This window comes from Oncorhynchus nerka, unplaced genomic scaffold (assembly GCF_034236695.1).
Source record: "Oncorhynchus nerka isolate Pitt River unplaced genomic scaffold, Oner_Uvic_2.0 unplaced_scaffold_1163, whole genome shotgun sequence".
NCBI classification, from domain to species: domain Eukaryota; kingdom Metazoa; phylum Chordata; class Actinopteri; order Salmoniformes; family Salmonidae; genus Oncorhynchus; species Oncorhynchus nerka.
Genome location: NW_027040164.1, coordinates 64,435 through 81,437, shown reverse-complemented (window position 1 = coordinate 81,437; position 17,003 = coordinate 64,435). Strand labels below are relative to the sequence as shown.

The 17,003-nt window shown below is 40.8% G+C and overlaps 12 non-coding genes across 12 annotated transcripts; all 12 read right to left on the bottom strand.

Annotated features, from left to right (window-relative positions):
* Positions 1-595: 595 nt before the first annotated feature.
* Positions 596-677, bottom strand: trnas-aga (transfer RNA serine (anticodon AGA)). The gene has a single exon. It is a non-coding gene; the product is annotated as a tRNA-Ser (tRNA).
* Positions 678-2,121: 1,444 nt separating this feature from the next.
* Positions 2,122-2,203, bottom strand: trnas-aga (transfer RNA serine (anticodon AGA)). The gene has a single exon. It is a non-coding gene; the product is annotated as a tRNA-Ser (tRNA).
* Positions 2,204-3,480: 1,277 nt separating this feature from the next.
* On the bottom strand, positions 3,481-3,562 carry trnas-aga (transfer RNA serine (anticodon AGA)). Its single transcript has one exon. It is a non-coding gene; the product is annotated as a tRNA-Ser (tRNA).
* Positions 3,563-5,072: 1,510 nt separating this feature from the next.
* trnas-aga (transfer RNA serine (anticodon AGA)) lies at positions 5,073-5,154 on the bottom strand. The gene has a single exon. It is a non-coding gene; the product is annotated as a tRNA-Ser (tRNA).
* A 1,444-nt stretch (positions 5,155-6,598) lies between these two features.
* Positions 6,599-6,680, bottom strand: trnas-aga (transfer RNA serine (anticodon AGA)). Its single transcript has one exon. It is a non-coding gene; the product is annotated as a tRNA-Ser (tRNA).
* Positions 6,681-8,123: 1,443 nt separating this feature from the next.
* Positions 8,124-8,205, bottom strand: trnas-aga (transfer RNA serine (anticodon AGA)). Its single transcript has one exon. It is a non-coding gene; the product is annotated as a tRNA-Ser (tRNA).
* A 1,407-nt stretch (positions 8,206-9,612) lies between these two features.
* On the bottom strand, positions 9,613-9,694 carry trnas-aga (transfer RNA serine (anticodon AGA)). The gene has a single exon. It is a non-coding gene; the product is annotated as a tRNA-Ser (tRNA).
* A 1,364-nt stretch (positions 9,695-11,058) lies between these two features.
* Positions 11,059-11,140, bottom strand: trnas-aga (transfer RNA serine (anticodon AGA)). Its single transcript has one exon. It is a non-coding gene; the product is annotated as a tRNA-Ser (tRNA).
* A 1,266-nt stretch (positions 11,141-12,406) lies between these two features.
* On the bottom strand, positions 12,407-12,488 carry trnas-aga (transfer RNA serine (anticodon AGA)). Its single transcript has one exon. It is a non-coding gene; the product is annotated as a tRNA-Ser (tRNA).
* A 1,351-nt stretch (positions 12,489-13,839) lies between these two features.
* Positions 13,840-13,921, bottom strand: trnas-aga (transfer RNA serine (anticodon AGA)). The gene has a single exon. It is a non-coding gene; the product is annotated as a tRNA-Ser (tRNA).
* Positions 13,922-15,366: 1,445 nt separating this feature from the next.
* Positions 15,367-15,448, bottom strand: trnas-aga (transfer RNA serine (anticodon AGA)). Its single transcript has one exon. It is a non-coding gene; the product is annotated as a tRNA-Ser (tRNA).
* A 1,444-nt stretch (positions 15,449-16,892) lies between these two features.
* Positions 16,893-16,974, bottom strand: trnas-aga (transfer RNA serine (anticodon AGA)). The gene has a single exon. It is a non-coding gene; the product is annotated as a tRNA-Ser (tRNA).
* Between the last annotated feature and the right edge of the window lie 29 nt (positions 16,975-17,003).

The window sequence follows — 17,003 nt, the reverse complement described above, 5'->3', positions numbered from 1 at the left end:
ACAATCATCAGGGTAAGAGTGACAACAGGTCCACATGGCTGAAATCTTAACAAATGGCTTAATGGGTATTTTCAACGCAATCGTGTTATTATTTATTTTGAGGGTTTAACAAGGCAGCTCAACTGTGACCTGTGGCTTGACTTTAGATGTGGCCAGTTCGATTACCCTGCAGACTTTAAGAGTGTCTTCAGAATATGGCCATTTGGACATGAATTTAAAAATGCCTCAGATAGGACCAAAAAAGTGTCTGGAGCTATCCGTCAGGGTAAGAGTGACAACAGGTTTCCACATGTGAAAATGGGGGAAATCTTAGCAAATGGCTTAATGGTTATTCATGAGAATCGTGTTGTTGTATTGTTGAGTGTATCATGGGATCTCACCTGAAATCTGTGGCTTGACTACAAACCTGTAACCTATGCTACTGTGGCCTATAGAGCTAGAAGGATGGATAACCAGGTGTGTAAAGGTGTGAGGTGGGATCCTGTCCCAAATGGACAACTAATCCCTATGTACTTGTGGAGATCTGAGAGGATATGATTGGTATAAGAAACACGACGAAACTTCAACCTCCGGAGGGGTCAAGAAAATTCAATTTCGTTGTCGGCAGGATTCGAACCTGCGCAGGAAGATCCTAATGGATTTCTAGTCCATCGCCTTAACCACTCGGCCACGACAACAGGCCTGTCAGCAGTGAATGGGCCACCAGGCATAGTCTACAGAAAGTGATAATTTTACAACTGAAAGACAATGAAGTAACTCAGTAACTCATTATAATGCAATAAAGTGAAATGTTCCCCTCATTCATTTGTTATTAAGTACAGCTGTTTTCTTATTTTCCTTGATCTTTGCTCAGCTCCAGAAGGTTTACATTTGAGAGTGTTTATTATAAATTGTTATTTCATCATCTTATTATTACTGCTAAGCAGCATGACTCCTGAGAGGCACTAAACAACTGTCAGAAGTGGGATTTGAACCCACGCCTCCATGGGAGACTGAGACCTGAACGCAGCGCCTTAGACCGCTCGGCCATCCTGACTACAGCACATTACCTGGGTATCGGGTTAAAGAGTATGGGGTAAAAGTAGAAATAGGCACAGCCTTCTAAAATCACCACAGAGACCAGTAAATTTATGCACGATACCGACTTGCACTTTCAATAGTCATTTGTTTTTATCAATGAAAAACTCCAGTCATTGATTTAACCTCAATATGGCCTTCAACGGAAAAGAGTAGTAAATCGTCATTGAATGAACGCTAAACTGGCCTCAGAATATGGCCATTCTGATATAAATGATAAAATTCCTCAGATAAGACCGAAAAAGTGTCTGTAAGTATCAGCAATCATCAGGGTAAGAGTGACAACAGGTCCACATGGCTGAAATCTTAACAAATGGCTTAATGGGTATTTTCAACGCAATCGTGTAAATCGTCATTGAATGAACGCTAAACTGGCCTCAGAATATGGCCATTCTGATATAAATGATAAAATTTCTCAGACAAGACCGAAAAAGTGTCTGTAAATATCAACAATCATCAGGGTAAGAGTGACAACAGGTCCACATGGCTGAAATCTTAACAAATGGCTTAATGGGTATTTTCAACGCAATCGTGTTATTATTTATTTTGAGGGTTTAACAAGGCAGCTCAACTGTGACCTGTGGCTTGACTTTAGATGTGGCCAGTTCGATTACCCTGCAGACTTTAAGAGTGTCTTCAGAATATGGCCATTTGGACATGAATTTAAAAATGCCTCAGATAGGACCAAAAAAGTGTCTGGAGCTATCCGTCAGGGTAAGAGTGACAACAGGTTTCCACATGTGAAAATGGGGGAAATCTTAGCAAATGGCTTAATGGTTATTCATGAGAATCGTGTTGTTGTATTGTTGAGTGTATCATGGGATCTCACCTGAAATCTGTGGCTTGACTACAAACCTGTAACCTATGCTACTGTGGCCTATAGAGCTAGAAGGATGGATAACCAGGTGTGTAAAGGTGTGAGGTGGGATCCTGTCCCAAATGGACAACTAATCCCTATGTACTTGTGGAGATCTGAGAGGATATGATTGGTATAAGAAACACGACGAAACTTCAACCTCCGGAGGGGTCAAGAAAATTCAATTTCGTTGTCGGCAGGATTCGAACCTGCGCAGGAAGATCCTAATGGATTTCTAGTCCATCGCCTTAACCACTCGGCCACGACAACAGGCCTGTCAGCAGTGAATGGGCCACCAGGCATAGTCTACAGAAAGTGATAATTTTACAACTGAAAGACAATGAAGTAACTCAGTAACTCATTATAATGCAATAAAGTGAAATGTTCCCCTCATTCATTTGTTATTAAGTACAGCTGTTTTCTTATTTTCCTTGATCTTTGCTCAGCTCCAGAAGGTTTACATTTGAGAGTGTTTATTATAAATTGTTATTTCATCATCTTATTATTACTGCTAAGCAGCATGACTCCTGAGAGGCACTAAACAACTGTCAGAAGTGGGATTTGAACCCACGCCTCCATGGGAGACTGCGACCTGAACGCAGCGCCTTAGACCGCTCGGCCATCCTGACTACAGCACATTACCTGGGTATCGGGTTAAAGAGTATGGGGTAAAAGTAGAAATAGGCACAGCCTTCTAAAATCACCACAGAGACCAGTAAATTTATGCACGATACCGACTTGCACTTTCAATAGTCATTTGTTTTTATCAATGAAAAACTCCAGTCATTGATTTAACCTCAATATGGCCTTCAACGGAAAAGAGTAGTAAATCGTCATTGAATGAACGCTAAACTGGCCTGAACGCTAAACTGGCCTGAATATGGCCATTCTGATATAAATGATAAAATTTCTCAGATAAGACCGAAAAAGTGTCTGTAAATATCAGCAATCATCAGGGTAAGAGTGACAACAGGTCCACATGGCTGAAATCTTAACAAATGGCTTAATGGGTATTTTCAACAAATGGCTTAATCGTTTTATTATTTATTTTGAGGGTTTAACAAGGCAGCTCAACTGTGACCTGTGGCTTGACTTTAGATGTGGCCAGTTCGATTACCCTGCAGACTTTAAGAGTGTCTTCAGAATATGGCCATTTGGACATGAATTTAAAAATGCCTCAGATAGGACCAAAAAAGTGTCTGGAGCTATCCGTCAGGGTAAGAGTGACAACAGGTTTCCACATGTGAAAATGGGGGAAATCTTAGCAAATGGCTTAATGGTTATTCATGAGAATCGTGTTGTTGTATTGTTGAGTGTATCATGGGATCTCACCTGAAATCTGTGGCTTGACTACAAACCTGTAACCTATGCTACTGTGGCCTATAGAGCTAGAAGGATGGATAACCAGGTGTGTAAAGGTGTGAGGTGGGATCCTGTCCCAAATGGACAACTAATCCCTATGTACTTGTGGAGATCTGAGAGGATATGATTGGTATAAGAAACACGACGAAACTTCAACCTCCGGAGGGGTCAAGAAAATTCAATTTCGTTGTCGGCAGGATTCGAACCTGCGCAGGAAGATCCTAATGGATTTCTAGTCCATCGCCTTAACCACTCGGCCACGACAACAGGCCTGTCAGCAGTGAATGGGCCACCAGGCATAGTCTACAGAAAGTGATAATTTTACAACTGAAAGACAATGAAGTAACTCAGTAACTCATTATAATGCAATAAAGTGAAATGTTCCCCTCATTCATTTGTTATTAAGTACAGCTGTTTTCTTATTTTCCTTGATCTTTGCTCAGCTCCAGAAGGTTTACATTTGAGAGTGTTTATTATAAATTGTTATTTCATCATCTTATTATTACTGCTAAGCAGCATGACTCCTGAGAGGCACTAAACAACTGTCAGAAGTGGGATTTGAACCCACGCCTCCATGGGAGACTGCGACCTGAACGCAGCGCCTTAGACCGCTCGGCCATCCTGACTACAGCACATTACCTGGGTATCGGGTTAAAGAGTATGGGGTAAAAGTAGAAATAGGCACAGCCTTCTAAAATCACCACAGAGACCAGTAAATTTATGCACGATACCGACTTGCACTTTCAATAGTCATTTGTTTTTATCAATGAAAAACTCCAGTCATTGATTTAACCTCAATATGGCCTTCAACGGAAAAGAGTAGTAAATCGTCATTGAATGAACGCTAAACTGGCCTCAGAATATGGCCATTCTGATATAAATGATAAAATTCCTCAGATAAGACCGAAAAAGTGTCTGTAAGTATCAGCAATCATCAGGGTAAGAGTGACAACAGGTCCACATGGCTGAAATCTTAACAAATGGCTTAATGGGTATTTTCAACGCAATCGTGTAAATCGTCATTGAATGAACGCTAAACTGGCCTCAGAATATGGCCATTCTGATATAAATGATAAAATTTCTCAGATAAGACCGAAAAAGTGTCTGTAAATATCAACAATCATCAGGGTAAGAGTGACAACAGGTCCACATGGCTGAAATCTTAACAAATGGCTTAATGGGTATTTTCAACGCAATCGTGTTATTATTTATTTTGAGGGTTTAACAAGGCAGCTCAACTGTGACCTGTGGCTTGACTTTAGATGTGGCCAGTTCGATTACCCTGCAGACTTTAAGAGTGTCTTCAGAATATGGCCATTTGGACATGAATTTAAAAATGCCTCAGATAGGACCAAAAAGTGTCTGGAGCTATCCGTCAGGGTAGGACAAAAAGGTTGACAACAGGTAAGGGTCTTCAGAAATCCTTAAAAGGTGGGGTTTCAGGTGGGTAAGAGTGACAACAGGTTTCCACATGTGAAAATGGGGGAAATCTTAGCAAATGGCTTAATGGTTATTCATGAGAATCGTGTTGTTGTATTGTTGAGTGTATCATGGGATCTCACCTGAAATCTGTGGCTTGACTACAAACCTGTAACCTATGCTACTGTGGCCTATAGAGCTAGAAGGATGGATAACCAGGTGTGTAAAGGTGTGAGGTGGGATCCTGTCCCAAATGGACAACTAATCCCTATGTACTTGTGGAGATCTGAGAGGATATGATTGGTATAAGAAACACGACGAAACTTCAACCTCCGGAGGGGTCAAGAAAATTCAATTTCGTTGTCGGCAGGATTCGAACCTGCGCAGGAAGATCCTAATGGATTTCTAGTCCATCGCCTTAACCACTCGGCCACGACAACAGGCCTGTCAGCAGTGAATGGGCCACCAGGCATAGTCTACAGAAAGTGATAATTTTACAACTGAAAGACAATGAAGTAACTCAGTAACTCATTATAATGCAATAAAGTGAAATGTTCCCCTCATTCATTTGTTATTAAGTACAGCTGTTTTCTTATTTTCCTTGATCTTTGCTCAGCTCCAGAAGGTTTACATTTGAGAGTGTTTATTATAAATTGTTATTTCATCATCTTATTATTACTGCTAAGCAGCATGACTCCTGAGAGGCACTAAACAACTGTCAGAAGTGGGATTTGAACCCACGCCTCCATGGGAGACTGAGACCTGAACGCAGCGCCTTAGACCGCTCGGCCATCCTGACTACAGCACATTACCTGGGTATCGGGTTAAAGAGTATGGGGTAAAAGTAGAAATAGGCACAGCCTTCTAAAATCACCACAGAGACCAGTAAATTTATGCACGATACCGACTTGCACTTTCAATAGTCATTTGTTTTTATCAATGAAAAACTCCAGTCATTGATTTAACCTCAATATGGCCTTCAACGGAAAAGAGTAGTAAATCGTCATTGAATGAACGCTAAACTGGCCTCAGAATATGGCCATTCTGATATAAATGATAAAATTCCTCAGATAAGACCGAAAAAGTGTCTGTAAGTATCAGCAATCATCAGGGTAAGAGTGACAACAGGTCCACATGGCTGAAATCTTAACAAATGGCTTAATGGGTATTTTCAACGCAATCGTGTAAATCGTCATTGAATGAACGCTAAACTGGCCTCAGAATATGGCCATTCTGATATAAATGATAAAATTTCTCAGATAAGACCGAAAAAGTGTCTGTAAATATCAACAATCATCAGGGTAAGAGTGACAACAGGTCCACATGGCTGAAATCTTAACAAATGGCTTAATGGGTATTTTCAACGCAATCGTGTTATTATTTATTTTGAGGGTTTAACAAGGCAGCTCAACTGTGACCTGTGGCTTGACTTTAGATGTGGCCAGTTCGATTACCCTGCAGACTTTAAGAGTGTCTTCAGAATATGGCCATTTGGACATGAATTTAAAAATGCCTCAGATAGGACCAAAAAAGTGTCTGGAGCTATCCGTCAGGGTAAGAGTGACAACAGGTTTCCACATGTGAAAATGGGGGAAATCTTAGCAAATGGCTTAATGGTTATTCATGAGAATCGTGTTGTTGTATTGTTGAGTGTATCATGGGATCTCACCTGAAATCTGTGGCTTGACTACAAACCTGTAACCTATGCTACTGTGGCCTATAGAGCTAGAAGGATGGATAACCAGGTGTGTAAAGGTGTGAGGTGGGATCCTGTCCCAAATGGACAACTAATCCCTATGTACTTGTGGAGATCTGAGAGGATATGATTGGTATAAGAAACACGACGAAACTTCAACCTCCGGAGGGGTCAAGAAAATTCAATTTCGTTGTCGGCAGGATTCGAACCTGCGCAGGAAGATCCTAATGGATTTCTAGTCCATCGCCTTAACCACTCGGCCACGACAACAGGCCTGTCAGCAGTGAATGGGCCACCAGGCATAGTCTACAGAAAGTGATAATTTTACAACTGAAAGACAATGAAGTAACTCAGTAACTCATTATAATGCAATAAAGTGAAATGTTCCCCTCATTCATTTGTTATTAAGTACAGCTGTTTTCTTATTTTCCTTGATCTTTGCTCAGCTCCAGAAGGTTTACATTTGAGAGTGTTTATTATAAATTGTTATTTCATCATCTTATTATTACTGCTAAGCAGCATGACTCCTGAGAGGCACTAAACAACTGTCAGAAGTGGGATTTGAACCCACGCCTCCATGGGAGACTGCGACCTGAACGCAGCGCCTTAGACCGCTCGGCCATCCTGACTACAGCACATTACCTGGGTATCGGGTTAAAGAGTATGGGGTAAAAGTAGAAATAGGCACAGCCTTCTAAAATCACCACAGAGACCAGTAAATTTATGCACGATACCGACTTGCACTTTCAATAGTCATTTGTTTTTATCAATGAAAAACTCCAGTCATTGATTTAACCTCAATATGGCCTTCAACGGAAAAGAGTAGTAAATCGTCATTGAATGAACGCTAAACTGGCCTCAGAATATGGCCATTCTGATATAAATGATAAAATTCCTCAGATAAGACCGAAAAAGTGTCTGTAAGTATCAGCAATCATCAGGGTAAGAGTGACAACAGGTCCACATGGCTGAAATCTTAACAAATGGCTTAATGGGTATTTTCAACGCAATCGTGTAAATCGTCATTGAATGAACGCTAAACTGGCCTCAGAATATGGCCATTCTGATATAAATGATAAAATTTCTCAGACAAGACCGAAAAAGTGTCTGTAAATATCAACAATCATCAGGGTAAGAGTGACAACAGGTCCACATGGCTGAAATCTTAACAAATGGCTTAATGGGTATTTTCAACGCAATCGTGTTATTATTTATTTTGAGGGTTTAACAAGGCAGCTCAACTGTGACCTGTGGCTTGACTTTAGATGTGGCCAGTTCGATTACCCTGCAGACTTTAAGAGTGTCTTCAGAATATGGCCATTTGGACATGAATTTAAAAATGCCTCAGATAGGACCAAAAAGTGTCTGGAGCTATCCGTCAGGGTAAGAGTGACAACAGGTTTCCACATGTGAAAATGGGGGAAATCTTAGCAAATGGCTTAATGGTTATTCATGAGAATCGTGTTGTTGTATTGTTGAGTGTATCATGGGATCTCACCTGAAATCTGTGGCTTGACTACAAACCTGTAACCTATGCTACTGTGGCCTATAGAGCTAGAAGGATGGATAACCAGGTGTGTAAAGGTGTGAGGTGGGATCCTGTCCCAAATGGACAACTAATCCCTATGTACTTGTGGAGATCTGAGAGGATATGATTGGTATAAGAAACACGACGAAACTTCAACCTCCGGAGGGGTCAAGAAAATTCAATTTCGTTGTCGGCAGGATTCGAACCTGCGCAGGAAGATCCTAATGGATTTCTAGTCCATCGCCTTAACCACTCGGCCACGACAACAGGCCTGTCAGCAGTGAATGGGCCACCAGGCATAGTCTACAGAAAGTGATAATTTTACAACTGAAAGACAATGAAGTAACTCAGTAACTCATTATAATGCAATAAAGTGAAATGTTCCCCTCATTCATTTGTTATTAAGTACAGCTGTTTTCTTATTTTCCTTGATCTTTGCTCAGCTCCAGAAGGTTTACATTTGAGAGTGTTTATTATAAATTGTTATTTCATCATCTTATTATTACTGCTAAGCAGCATGACTCCTGAGAGGCACTAAACAACTGTCAGAAGTGGGATTTGAACCCACGCCTCCATGGGAGACTGCGACCTGAACGCAGCGCCTTAGACCGCTCGGCCATCCTGACTACAGCACATTACCTGGGTATCGGGTTAAAGAGTATGGGGTAAAAGTAGAAATAGGCACAGCCTTCTAAAATCACCACAGAGACCAGTAAATTATGCACGATACCGACTTGCACTTTCAATAGTCATTTGTTTTTATCAATTTGATTTAACCTCAATATTTTCAACGGAAAAGAGTAGTAAATCGTCATTGAATGAAAAACTGGCCTCAGAATATGGCCATTCTGATATAAATGATAAAATTCCTCAGATAAGACCGAAAAAGTGTCAATATGCAATCATCAGGGTTGACAACAGGTCCACATGGCTGAAATCTTAACAAATGGCTTAATGGGTATTTTCAACGCAATAGTAAATCGTCATTGAATGAACGCTAAACTGGCCTCAGAATATGGCCATTCTGATATAAATGATAAAATTTCTCAGATAAGACCGAAAAAGTGTCTGTAAATATCAGCAATCATCAGGGTAAGAGTGACAACAGGTCCACATGGCTGAAATCTTAACAAATGGCTTAATGGGTATTTTCAACGCAATCGTGTTATTATTTATTTTGAGGGTTTAACAAGGCAGCTCAACTGTGACCTGTGGCTTGACTTTAGATGTGGCCAGTTCGATTACCCTGCAGACTTTAAGAGTGTCTTCAGAATATGGCCATTTGGACATGAATTTAAAAATGCCTCAGATAGGACCAAAAAGTGTCTGGAGCTATCCGTCAGGGTAAGAGTGACAACAGGTTTCCACATGTGAAAATGGGGGAAATCTTAGCAAATGGCTTAATGGTTATTCATGAGAATCGTGTTGTTGTATTGTTGAGTGTATCATGGGATCTCACCTGAAATCTGTGGCTTGACTACAAACCTGTAACCTATGCTACTGTGGCCTATAGAGCTAGAAGGATGGATAACCAGGTGTGTAAAGGTGTGAGGTGGGATCCTGTCCCAAATGGACAACTAATCCCTATGTACTTGTGGAGATCTGAGAGGATATGATTGGTATAAGAAACACGACGAAACTTCAACCTCCGGAGGGGTCAAGAAAATTCAATTTCGTTGTCGGCAGGATTCGAACCTGCGCAGGAAGATCCTAATGGATTTCTAGTCCATCGCCTTAACCACTCGGCCACGACAACAGGCCTGTCAGCAGTGAATGGGCCACCAGGCATAGTCTACAGAAAGTGATAATTTTACAACTGAAAGACAATGAAGTAACTCAGTAACTCATTATAATGCAATAAAGTGAAATGTTCCCCTCATTCATTTGTTATTAAGTACAGCTGTTTTCTTATTTTCCTTGATCTTTGCTCAGCTCCAGAAGGTTTACATTTGAGAGTGTTTATTATAAATTGTTATTTCATCATCTTATTATTACTGCTAAGCAGCATGACTCCTGAGAGGCACTAAACAACTGTCAGAAGTGGGATTTGAACCCACGCCTCCATGGGAGACTGCGACCTGAACGCAGCGCCTTAGACCGCTCGGCCATCCTGACTACAGCACATTACCTGGGTATCGGGTTAAAGAGTATGGGGTAAAAGTAGAAATAGGCACAGCCTTCTAAAATCACCACAGAGACCAGTAAATTTATGCACGATACCGACTTGCACTTTCAATAGTCATTTGTTTTTATCAATGAAAAACTCCAGTCATTGATTTAACCTCAATATGGCCTTCAACGGAAAAGAGTAGTAAATCGTCATTGAATGAACGCTAAACTGGCCTCAGAATATGGCCATTCTGATATAAATGATAAAATTCCTCAGATAAGACCGAAAAAGTGTCTGTAAGTATCAGCAATCATCAGGGTAAGAGTGACAACAGGTCCACATGGCTGAAATCTTAACAAATGGCTTAATGGGTATTTTTTCAACGTCATTGAATGAATCGTGGTTATTATTTATTTTGAAAAAGTGGTAAATATCAACAATTTAAGAGTGACAAACAAGCTGAAATCTTAACAAATGGCTTAATGGGTATTTTCAACGCAACGTGTTATTATTTATTTTGAGGGTTTAACAAGGCACCTGTGACCTGTGGCTTGACTTTAGATGTGGCCAGTTCGATTACCCTGCAGACTTTAAGAGTGTCTTCAGAATATGGCCATTTGGACATGAATTTAAAAATGCCTCAGATAGGACCAAAAAAGTGTCTGGAGCTATCCGTCAGGGTAAGAGTGACAACAGGTTTCCACATGTGAAAATGGGGGAAATCTTAGCAAATGGCTTAATGGTTATTCATGAGAATCGTGTTGTTGTATTGTTGAGTGTATCATGGGATCTCACCTGAAATCTGTGGCTTGACTACAAACCTGTAACCTATGCTACTGTGGCCTATAGAGCTAGAAGGATGGATAACCAGGTGTGTAAAGGTGTGAGGTGGGATCCTGTCCCAAATGGACAACTAATCCCTATGTACTTGTGGAGATCTGAGAGGATATGATTGGTATAAGAAACACGACGAAACTTCAACCTCCGGAGGGGTCAAGAAAATTCAATTTCGTTGTCGGCAGGATTCGAACCTGCGCAGGAAGATCCTAATGGATTTCTAGTCCATCGCCTTAACCACTCGGCCACGACAACAGGCCTGTCAGCAGTGAATGGGCCACCAGGCATAGTCTACAGAAAGTGATAATTTTACAACTGAAAGACAATGAAGTAACTCAGTAACTCATTATAATGCAATAAAGTGAAATGTTCCCCTCATTCATTTGTTATTAAGTACAGCTGTTTTCTTATTTTCCTTGATCTTTGCTCAGCTCCAGAAGGTTTACATTTGAGAGTGTTTATTATAAATTGTTATTTCATCATCTTATTATTACTGCTAAGCAGCATGACTCCTGAGAGGCACTAAACAACTGTCAGAAGTGGGATTTGAACCCACGCCTCCATGGGAGACTGCGACCTGAACGCAGCGCCTTAGACCGCTCGGCCATCCTGACTACAGCACATTACCTGGGTATCGGGTTAAAGAGTATGGGGTAAAAGTAGAAATAGGCACAGCCTTCTAAAATCACCACAGAGACCAGTAAATTTATGCACGATACCGACTTGCACTTTCAATAGTCATTTGTTTTTATCAATGATTTAAAAACTCCAGTCATTGATTTAACCTCAATATGGCCTTCAACAGATAAGGAAAAGAGTAGTAAATCAGGTCATTGAATGAACGCTAAACTGGCCTCAGAATATGGCCATTCTGATATAAATGATAAAATTCCTCAGATAAGACCGAAAAAGTGTCTGTAAGTATCAGCAATCATCAGGGTAAGAGTGACAACAGGTCCACATGGCTGAAATCTTAACAAATGGCTTAATGGGTATTTTCAACGCAATCGTGTTATTATTTATTTTGAGGGTTTAACAAGCAGCTCAACTGTGACCTGTGGCTTGACTTTAGATGTGGCCAGTTCGATTACCCTGCAGACTTTAAGAGTGTCTTCAGAATATGGCCATTTGGACATGAATTTAAAAATGCCTCAGATAGGACCAAAAAAGTGTCTGGAGCTATCCGTCAGGGTAAGAGTGACAACAGGTTTCCACATGTGAAAATGGGGGAAATCTTAGCAAATGGCTTAATGGTTATTCATGAGAATCGTGTTGTTGTATTGTTGAGTGTATCATGGGATCTCACCTGAAATCTGTGGCTTGACTACAAACCTGTAACCTATGCTACTGTGGCCTATAGAGCTAGAAGGATGGATAACCAGGTGTGTAAAGGTGTGAGGTGGGATCCTGTCCCAAATGGACAACTAATCCCTATGTACTTGTGGAGATCTGAGAGGATATGATTGGTATAAGAAACACGACGAAACTTCAACCTCCGGAGGGGTCAAGAAAATTCAATTTCGTTGTCGGCAGGATTCGAACCTGCGCAGGAAGATCCTAATGGATTTCTAGTCCATCGCCTTAACCACTCGGCCACGACAACAGGCCTGTCAGCAGTGAATGGGCCACCAGGCATAGTCTACAGAAAGTGATAATTTTACAACTGAAAGACAATGAAGTAACTCAGTAACTCATTATAATGCAATAAAGTGAAATGTTCCCCTCATTCATTTGTTATTAAGTACAGCTGTTTTCTTATTTTCCTTGATCTTTGCTCAGCTCCAGAAGGTTTACATTTGAGAGTGTTTATTATAAATTGTTATTTCATCATCTTATTATTACTGCTAAGCAGCATGACTCCTGAGAGGCACTAAACAACTGTCAGAAGTGGGATTTGAACCCACGCCTCCATGGGAGACTGCGACCTGAACGCAGCGCCTTAGACCGCTCGGCCATCCTGACTACAGCACATTACCTGGGTATCGGGTTAAAGAGTATGGGGTAAAAGTAGAAATAGGCACAGCCTTCTAAAATCACCACAGAGACCAGTAAATTTATGCACGATACCGACTTGCACTTTCAATAGTCATTTGTTTTTATCAATGAAAAACTCCAGTCATTGATTTAACCTCAATATGGCCTTCAACGGAAAAGAGTAGTAAATCGTCATTGAATGAACGCTAAACTGGCCTCAGAATATGGCCATTCTGATATAAATGATAAAATTCCTCAGATAAGACCGAAAAAGTGTCTGTAAGTATCAGCAATCATCAGGGTAAGAGTGACAACAGGTCCACATGGCTGAAATCTTAACAAATGGCTTAATGGGTATTTTTTCGTGTAAACGTCATTGAATGAATAAACTGGTCAGAATTATTATTTATTTTGAAAAAGGGTAAATATCAACAATTTAACAAGGCAGCTGAAATCTTAACAAATGGCTTAATGGGACCGTGTTATTATTTATTTTGAGGGTTTAACAAGGCAGCTCAACTGTGACTTTAGATGTGGCCAGTTCGATTACCCTGCAGACTTTAAGAGTGTCTTCAGAATATGGCCATTTGGACATGAATTTAAAAATGCCTCAGATAGGACCAAAAAAGTGTCTGGAGCTATCCGTCAGGGTAAGAGTGACAACAGGTTTCCACATGTGAAAATGGGGGAAATCTTAGCAAATGGCTTAATGGTTATTCATGAGAATCGTGTTGTTGTATTGTTGAGTGTATCATGGGATCTCACCTGAAATCTGTGGCTTGACTACAAACCTGTAACCTATGCTACTGTGGCCTATAGAGCTAGAAGGATGGATAACCAGGTGTGTAAAGGTGTGAGGTGGGATCCTGTCCCAAATGGACAACTAATCCCTATGTACTTGTGGAGATCTGAGAGGATATGATTGGTATAAGAAACACGACGAAACTTCAACCTCCGGAGGGGTCAAGAAAATTCAATTTCGTTGTCGGCAGGATTCGAACCTGCGCAGGAAGATCCTAATGGATTTCTAGTCCATCGCCTTAACCACTCGGCCACGACAACAGGCCTGTCAGCAGTGAATGGGCCACCAGGCATAGTCTACAGAAAGTGATAATTTTACAACTGAAAGACAATGAAGTAACTCAGTAACTCATTATAATAATCAATAAAGTGAAATGTTCCCCTCATTCATTTGTTATTAAGTACAGCTGTTTTCTTATTTTCCTTGATCTTTGCTCAGCTCCAGAAGGTTTACATTTGAGAGTGTTTATTATAAATTGTTATTTCATCATCTTATTATTACTGCTAAGCAGCATGACTCCTGAGAGGCACTAAACAACTGTCAGAAGTGGGATTTGAACCCACGCCTCCATGGGAGACTGCGACCTGAACGCAGCGCCTTAGACCGCTCGGCCATCCTGACTACAGCACATTACCTGGGTATCGGGTTAAAGAGTATGGGGTAAAAGTAGAAATAGGCACAGCCTTCTAAAATCACCACAGAGACCAGTAAATTTATGCACGATACCGACTTGCACTTTCAATAGTCATTTGTTTTTATCAATGAAAAACTCCAGTCATTGATTTAACCTCAATATGGCCTTCAACGGAAAAGAGTAGTAAATCGTCATTGAATGAACGCTAAACTGGCCTCAGAATATGGCCATTCTGATATAAATGATAAAATTCCTCAGATAAGACCGAAAAAGTGTCTGTAAGTATCAGCAATCATCAGGGTAAGAGTGACAACAGGTCCACATGGCTGAAATCTTAACAAATGGCTTAATGGGTATTTTCAACGCAATCGTGTAAATCGTCATTGAATGAACGCTAAACTGGCCTCAGAATATGGCCATTCTGATATAAATGATAAAATTTCTCAGATAAGACCGAAAAAGTGTCTGTAAATATCAACAATCATCAGGGTAAGAGTGACAACAGGTCCACATGGCTGAAATCTTAACAAATGGCTTAATGGGTATTTTCAACGCAATCGTGTTATTATTTATTTTGAGGGTTTAACAAGGCAGCTCAACTGTGACCTGTGGCTTGACTTTAGATGTGGCCAGTTCGATTACCCTGCAGACTTTAAGAGTGTCTTCAGAATATGGCCATTTGGACATGAATTTAAAAATGCCTCAGATAGGACCAAAAAAGTGTCTGAGCTATCCGTCAGGGTAAGAGTGACAACAGGTTTCCACATGTGAAAATGGGGGAAATCTTAGCAAATGGCTTAATGGTTATTCATGAGAATCGTGTTGTTGTATTGTTGAGTGTATCATGGGATCTCACCTGAAATCTGTGGCTTGACTACAAACCTGTAACCTATGCTACTGTGGCCTATAGAGCTAGAAGGATGGATAACCAGGTGTGTAAAGGTGTGAGGTGGGATCCTGTCCCAAATGGACAACTAATCCCTATGTACTTGTGGAGATCTGAGAGGATATGATTGGTATAAGAAACACGACGAAACTTCAACCTCCGGAGGGGTCAAGAAAATTCAATTTCGTTGTCGGCAGGATTCGAACCTGCGCAGGAAGATCCTAATGGATTTCTAGTCCATCGCCTTAACCACTCGGCCACGACAACAGGCCTGTCAGCAGTGAATGGGCCACCAGGCATAGTCTACAGAAAGTGATAATTTTACAACTGAAAGACAATGAAGTAACTCAGTAACTCATTATAATGCAATAAAGTGAAATGTTCCCCTCATTCATTTGTTATTAAGTACAGCTGTTTTCTTATTTTCCTTGATCTTTGCTCAGCTCCAGAAGGTTTACATTTGAGAGTGTTTATTATAAATTGTTATTTCATCATCTTATTATTACTGCTAAGCAGCATGACTCCTGAGAGGCACTAAACAACTGTCAGAAGTGGGATTTGAACCCACGCCTCCATGGGAGACTGAGACCTGAACGCAGCGCCTTAGACCGCTCGGCCATCCTGACTACAGCACATTACCTGGGTATCGGGTTAAAGAGTATGGGGTAAAAGTAGAAATAGGCACAGCCTTCTAAAATCACCACAGAGACCAGTAAATTTATGCACGATACCGACTTGCACTTTCAATAGTCATTTGTTTTTATCAATGAAAAACTCCAGTCATTGATTTAACCTCAATATGGCCTTCAACGGAAAAGAGTAGTAAATCGTCATTGAATGAACGCTAAACTGGCCTCAGAATATGGCCATTCTGATATAAATGATAAAATTCCTCAGATAAGACCGAAAAAGTGTCTGTAAGTATCAGCAATCATCAGGGTAAGAGTGACAACAGGTCCACATGGCTGAAATCTTAACAAATGGCTTAATGGGTATTTTCAACGCAATCGTGTAAATCGTCATTGAATGAACGCTAAACTGGCCTCAGAATATGGCCATTCTGATATAAATGATAAAATTTCTCAGATAAGACCGAAAAAGTGTCTGTAAATATCAACAATCATCAGGGTAAGAGTGACAACAGGTCCACATGGCTGAAATCTTAACAAATGGCTTAATGGGTATTTTCAACGCAATCGTGTTATTATTTATTTTGAGGGTTTAACAAGGCAGCTCAACTGTGACCTGTGGCTTGACTTTAGATGTGGCCAGTTCGATTACCCTGCAGACTTTAAGAGTGTCTTCAGAATATGGCCATTTGGACATGAATTTAAAAATGCCTCAGATAGGACCAAAAAAGTGTCTGGAGCTATCCGTCAGGGTAAGAGTGACAACAGGTTTCCACATGTGAAAATGGGGGAAATCTTAGCAAATGGCTTAATGGTTATTCATGAGAATCGTGTTGTTGTATTGTTGAGTGTATCATGGGATCTCACCTGAAATCTGTGGCTTGACTACAAACCTGTAACCTATGCTACTGTGGCCTATAGAGCTAGAAGGATGGATAACCAGGTGTGTAAAGGTGTGAGGTGGGATCCTGTCCCAAATGGACAACTAATCCCTATGTACTTGTGGAGATCTGAGAGGATATGATTGGTATAAGAAACACGACGAAACTTCAACCTCCGGAGGGGTCAAGAAAATTCAATTTCGTTGTCGGCAGGATTCGAACCTGCGCAGGAAGATCCTAATGGATTTCTAGTCCATCGCCTTAACCACTCGGCCACGACAACAGGCCTGTCAGCAGTGAATGGGCCACCAG